General features: G+C 46.8%; 1 protein-coding gene across 16 annotated transcripts in view; it reads right to left on the reverse strand.

Moving 5' to 3' along the window:
* The window catches only part of ARPP21 (cAMP regulated phosphoprotein 21), a 160,484-nt gene extending 157,319 nt beyond the window's left edge, over positions 1 to 3,165 (reverse strand). For 13 of the 16 annotated variants that reach the window (XM_043442868.1, XM_043442867.1, XM_043442866.1 and 10 more), the window contains exon 1: positions 1,799 to 2,523. The gene's annotated coding sequence lies outside the window, so the exon portion shown is untranslated. Of the gene's footprint in view, positions 1 to 558; positions 689 to 1,798; positions 2,524 to 3,055 lie in introns of those variants that run through there. The other 3 variants (XM_043442849.1, XM_043442870.1, XM_043442847.1) reach the window with 3 other exon arrangements.
* Positions 3,166 to 6,000: the final 2,835 nt, after the last annotated feature.

Genomic DNA, 6,000 nt, shown 5'->3' on the forward strand with positions numbered 1-6,000 from the left:
CTAGTGCCACAGTTCTCAAGGTAACCACACTCAGTTGGTATCCAAGAAGGAAAGTCACTGGGAGACCAGCAATTTACAAATTTAATAGTGCAGTGCACCCAAACCTATCTCAATCTGAGCTGAATACTGTAAAAGAGAAGTCAGTATGTAGTGAAATGAAGTCACAGAGAAGCTCAAGGTGCATTTCTGGAGTGTGTAAGTTTCTTTAAATACACCTCACTGAAAAAGTACTCTGCTGAATAGACATTCATCCAAAGCAACTTATTTCAAGATTTATTGGACAATATTAATCACAAGCAGTGAGGATAAGTTAAGACATCTCTGTAGAGCAGTCTGAATGTCTTAAAACTGTATTTAAGCCAGATTACTTGAGACCAAGTGATAGTATTAGTAATCAAGGGTAGTAATAGACTAGCCTTTTGTAAGGAGGAACTGTATTCCTTAAAAAATATTCTAAACTCCCTCTTTGGAGCCTTGAAAAACATTCTGTTCAAGTGATGAAAAGAAGTATAAGAATATTATTAGAAAGGAAATTCAGGATCAAACACATATACATACCTTAGAAATCCGTATCAACCTGAGATGAGGGCATATGTTATTATCTCCCATGCGATCCTCATTGGGAAAAGGCAGAAGGAATCACTGCCAAGATAACCAGACTACTCGGCTACATAGCTAGAGCTCTAGGCTTCCAAATGACTGCCCTCTGCGAAAATGACATTACCTAAACCTTACAAAGACATGTAAACCCTGTGGGCACAAAACCTGAGCAGTAGGTGCATTTATTTTAAAGTGTCAAAGATTTCCTAACTTTTACCAAATGAAAAGTGATTTCCTGTCAGCCCCATTTCTCCGTTTGCCCAAAACAATCACAGCCATTTTGATCACCAAAGTGGATGAAGAAGAGCTGGGGATCATTCAGATTTCTTCAGTATTTGAGTGAAATCTTGTCCACATTCAGCCTAAACTTTGGAGATCGTCATCTTTGTTTGGGGAGGCTGAAGTGTCAAACCAACAGACTTGAACAAAAGTCAGAAATTAAAATGGGTATCTGCACTCCAAACACCATCTCGTGAAAGTGATTTTTACCAGCCTTCCATCCCTCTAACTTTCAATCCTTTCTTTGTCTTTCCACCTCAGATTCTGTGCTTGCCTGTATCTTCAGGACACTGAACTGACAGCACCACATCCAGTCCAGCTCCATTTCCATGCATAAACACCCAGAGAATCCATTTCTCTTCTAGGAAACTTTCTATACACCTGTCTCATTCAACTCCCTTCTACCACTACATCTACACCCCTGAGGCAGAAGATGTTAAATTTGGAGTTTGCAATGATACAGAATTCAGACACATAAAAATGAAACTGAACACTTTTCCTCTATACCCTGGGGGAGCTGGGATCTCAAGTCCTCTGAGGACAACCAACAGATGACAACTTTCTGCCCCTTGCATAGCTCTCTTCCAAAAGAAATATGCACACTCCCAACTTTCTACAGAGAAGCCTTTAAAGATCAACTGTATACTTCTCTGATGAAGAGACCTGCTCTTTTCCATTCTCTTCCTGCTTTTCATTTTTGCCTCATTCTGGGGAGGGGGGAGTCTACCCCTCCTCTGACAAAGCATGAAAATACAATACATACATAACAGCAGCTTTCTACAAACAGGAAAGAGAGACCTAGACTTAAAGACAACTCGAAAGAAAAGCACAGATGCAAGGCAGGAAGGAAGAGAAAAAAAAGAAAGAAATGACAAAAGGCGTGCAATGTTCACGTCGGAAGACCTTAAAATTATTTTACCTTGACCGAAAAGTGGACGTCCCCCCAGCGTCTCTGTTCCTTGATTGATTTTGGTTTTTGGCTTTTATTAGTATTATTGTTTCTCACGGATGACTTGGCTGTATTTGTTTGCTTTGGCTTATTTTTGTTATTATTTTGGGTCGATTTATTTAACTGCTAATAAAAGGAGCCTTCTGCGGCGTCGGCGGGGCTAGGGGCAGGGCTGTGGCACCCAGGGCTGCGGCCACAGCAGCGGCTTCGGCCGGTGACCCCGAGGTCCCTGCGGCTCCCCGCTGCTCAGATGCGCTCGGGGGGCGCTGCCGCCGCCTTCTCGGCCCCTGGCTGCGGAGAGGGAGCGAGCTCCCGCCTCCTGGCTGCCAGTCCGTCCCTGGGCACGTCTGTCTGTCTGGCCGTCTGTCCCTCAGTCCGGCAGCCCGCCGCGGGCTTCCCGCCGTCTCGCGATCCGCTCTCCGAGCTGCCCCTCGCGGCGGTCCCTCCGCGACTCTTGGTCCCACTAGTGAGGCAGGGACCCTCCGCCGGTCTTCTGCACCCGCATCTCTCTCGTTCTGCCACTCCGTGCCCCCGGCCGATTCCCTCGGACAGAGGAGGGTGTCTGCAGGGAGGGCGCGCGCGGCTGCTACTCTCTCCCTCCTCCGTCTGCTTCCCCTGCCTCTCCCTCCCTCTCTCTGCCTGCCGGTCTCCGCGTCTCCAGTTGTCTGACTGCTCCCACCTGTCCGTCGCTCTGTCACTCCCAGTCCCTCCCTGAGCCAGCCAGCCTCGGCGTCCCTGGGTCCCGCGCGCCCAGCTCCCCGCCTCCGCGCGCCCCTGCCCTCCCACGCGCCCGGCTCCTCCCCGTAGCCCCGGCCGCGTCCGGTCCCCGCCCGGGCTGGCGGCAGCGTGCGGGGGGCATGTGGCGTGGCAGCTGCTCAGCCGGCAGACTCCAGCCTCTGACCCGCCACACCCGGGAGATGGCCGCGCTCGGGCGCCTGCGGGGGCCGGGCCTCGGCCACCAGGCGCAGCCGGAGTTGGCCGAGCCGGAGCTGGCCGAGCCGGAGCGCGGGCACCTGCCCGGGGTGCCCGGAGCGCGTGGTGGTGCCATCCGTCCCCGGGCTGGTCTACTCCACCGGCCCCCGGGCTAGCGACAAAGCGCCGGAGCCACGAACGTGTACATCATTCATCAGAGAGAAAACTGGCACGTTGCCCCCTGCCCCTCCACCATGCGTCCCCGCTCTCGGCCAGCGCGCATCCCTCCCCGCCCCGGGCCAAAGCCCCAAGTACCTCTCCTGGGCGCCTCCCGACTCTGGCGGCGGACACCTGGCCAGGCTGTGCTCACTCCCTTCCTCCGGGGCCAACTCTGCGGAGAATATCCCACAACAATAACACCTCACTCCACCCAAATCCAGCCGAAGCCTCAGCGCTCTCAGACATTCGCGGCTTTGAGCAGGACCCCAAGTCCTCTTGTGCGGCGCCCGGTGGACTCCGCGTGGGCGCCCGCCCAGCCCGCTGCCCACCCGGGGGCTGATTGAGAATCAGAGGTGCCCCAGAAACCCCTACAGGCTAGGGCGTGGGGCAGGGCGCAGAGTTGACACCCCAAGAAATAAAAGGGCTGCATTTCCTGTTTGTTTGGAGATGTGCTATTTTTATTATCTGTAATTCATTTTTCCCCCATTGTTTCAAGGTACACACTACCAAAAGGAAAAAAAAAAAAAAAGGATAGTGGAGGAATGGGAATACATTTCCGGAACACCGCCCACCCCTCCTGAGTGAATGTGGAGCCTACTTTTCCAACATCACAGGTCACCAGCCAAGATAGATCACTCTGGCGTTCTGCCCCCAGCTGAGAGCAAGGCATTTGATTCTGGGCTTCCTTGCTAGGCTGTTATTAATGGGAAGCAAAATTATAGTTGTACACGCCTGCATGGAATTGCCAAAGCTTATTCTGACAGTATCCAGCAATTCAGCTTCTGAAATGCAGACGCTGAATAACTATGGATCTGGTGCAATGAACGCCCCATCCCACAATAAATTGGAGAAGAGAAAATCAACTTTTACCAGCTGCAATTAGTAACCCCGATGAAGAGACAACAAATAAATAACTAGTATAAACCGTGTCATGAAAATGTCCACATCCTTTTAGTTCCATTTATTGACACCATTCCTGATGACGGATATTAAGGGATGTGTCTTCCAGTTTTTATAGAAAAGTAATTTCAACGGCAGTAGCCATGTTTATATATGCTAAGATATTGATTAAGATACCAAACATGTTATGTGCACTGCTAGTAAATGCTATGGAAAAAATTAGGATGAAGTTGTACTGGTCTTTGGTGAATAGATAATTATTTCCCAAATATTGGAAATTGTTTCCCTTGGGAATTGGCTAGTTTTGGAATAAGAATAAATCTGCTGTCTGAGGTTTCAGCAAATAAAGCCTAAAGAATTTAAGACCCTTATGTTGATCTATTTTTTGAGCATTTCAACTCAAATGTTCCTCTCCAAAAGCATTTTGACAGGCATTTCTCTCCTCCTTCCAGCCATATGGAATTCAAGGGAAAATTCACACACAAGAAAGTATTTCTAATTCTCCTCCCTTCATCTCAAGTCATGTTCGAAAATAAATCTCCTTTCCTTGGGGGAAATTGTTGTGCCAACTTGCTATCTATTAAATTCACACAGTTGGGGGACTGCACGGAAAGTCATTCTACTTGACTTTCCTTTTGGACAGTGACACCTAAGTACTCTCTGAATGGGTGGATGAGTAATCTACTAAGAGGAAAACTTTAAGAGCTTGTTCTTAACACAGTCTTCTAGATCTGACTTCACGCTGTAAGTTACACACACACACACACAGGAACTCCTTTCTATAAACTGGATTAGAAATTATAACTACTGAACAGGGGGAAAGGGAATTCAATCAGCCTTCTTACTACAAACAGTGATTATGTAAAAGAACAAGACACAGTGTTTCAGTATCTTATCAGTGTAAAGACAAGCTTGATGAAACAATGCAATTTCTCACAGAGTTTAACCTTTACTTAAAAAGGAAAACCTCCCAAAGAAGAATAGCATTTATTTAATTCAGCTAACTTTTTCTAACTTTTCTCATAACATGTAGTCAACAAAGGAGGAACTAGAGAAGGTTCAAGTTTATTTGAGGCCACCTAGGTAATTAACATTCAGCTATCCTATTTTAACTGTTGCATCCCAAAGTGGGACTGAAACATACTTCTGGGAATATTAGGCAGGCAGTGAACAGTGAGGACTCTTCCAGGCATTCAGAAAGTATTTGCATTTCCTTAACTTGAAACAGTTACCATACCTTATGGCCCTTGGTCTGTCCTATATTAACTACCACTAAACTCAGTAAAACTGTTGTCTTCCTTATTGGATTTCTGGATGATGTCTATGATGCTGATGTCCAAGCAGAGGTATTTCTGCACTGAAAGCATCCTACCTTTAGGGGTGAGAAGTGGTGGAAATGGGGGAACAAGGAAGTGTCACAGGGAAGAACAAGTCTGACTCCATATTAGGTCTGTTTCTTTTACTTTAAGATTTGTATTCTGTTGCTTTTGCTTTGAGTTAAGAATGTTGCCTACAGCTTGAAATATACAGGATAGCCCATTCTCAAGGCTCTGACCTTTAAGAGTATAACACTTTCCCATTCATATAGAGATACAAGGTTGCAGAACAGAAAATAACATTTGTCATGTTGGAGGTTTACAGGAACATCATGACCTGACCTACCTGGACAGTTGCAAGAACAAAGGATTCCCGCACCAAGAAATTTGCAACAACAACCAAGGATATCCCTCCCCTGTTTAGTATAAAAAAATGTCTGTTTTCTTAACCCGGGTAAGATGGTTCTCTAGGACATTAGTCTGCCATCTTTTCTGTCTTTTGGCTTTCTGAATAAAATCTCTATTCCTTGTCCCAACAATTCATCTCTTGATTTACTGACCTGTTATGCAGCAAGCAGAAGGTGTTTGCAGAAACTGTGCTGTTACTCTCTCAGTCTGGATGCTTCTGAATTTCGTATCACATTTGAAATGAAAGGGCAAACAGGTAACCAAGTAACCCCAGCTTGGGGGGTTGAGTTCACCTACACACTGGCAAACATCTTAGACTGTCGACAAGCTCCTTTACACATATTCCCTTAAGACACCAAATTAGTGCCCTTTAATGAAGCTTTCAAATTGGATTTTCAAAATAAGGCAAATTGCTAA

This window comes from Cervus canadensis, chromosome 22 (assembly GCF_019320065.1).
Source record: "Cervus canadensis isolate Bull #8, Minnesota chromosome 22, ASM1932006v1, whole genome shotgun sequence".
Lineage (NCBI taxonomy): Eukaryota > Metazoa > Chordata > Mammalia > Artiodactyla > Cervidae > Cervus > Cervus canadensis.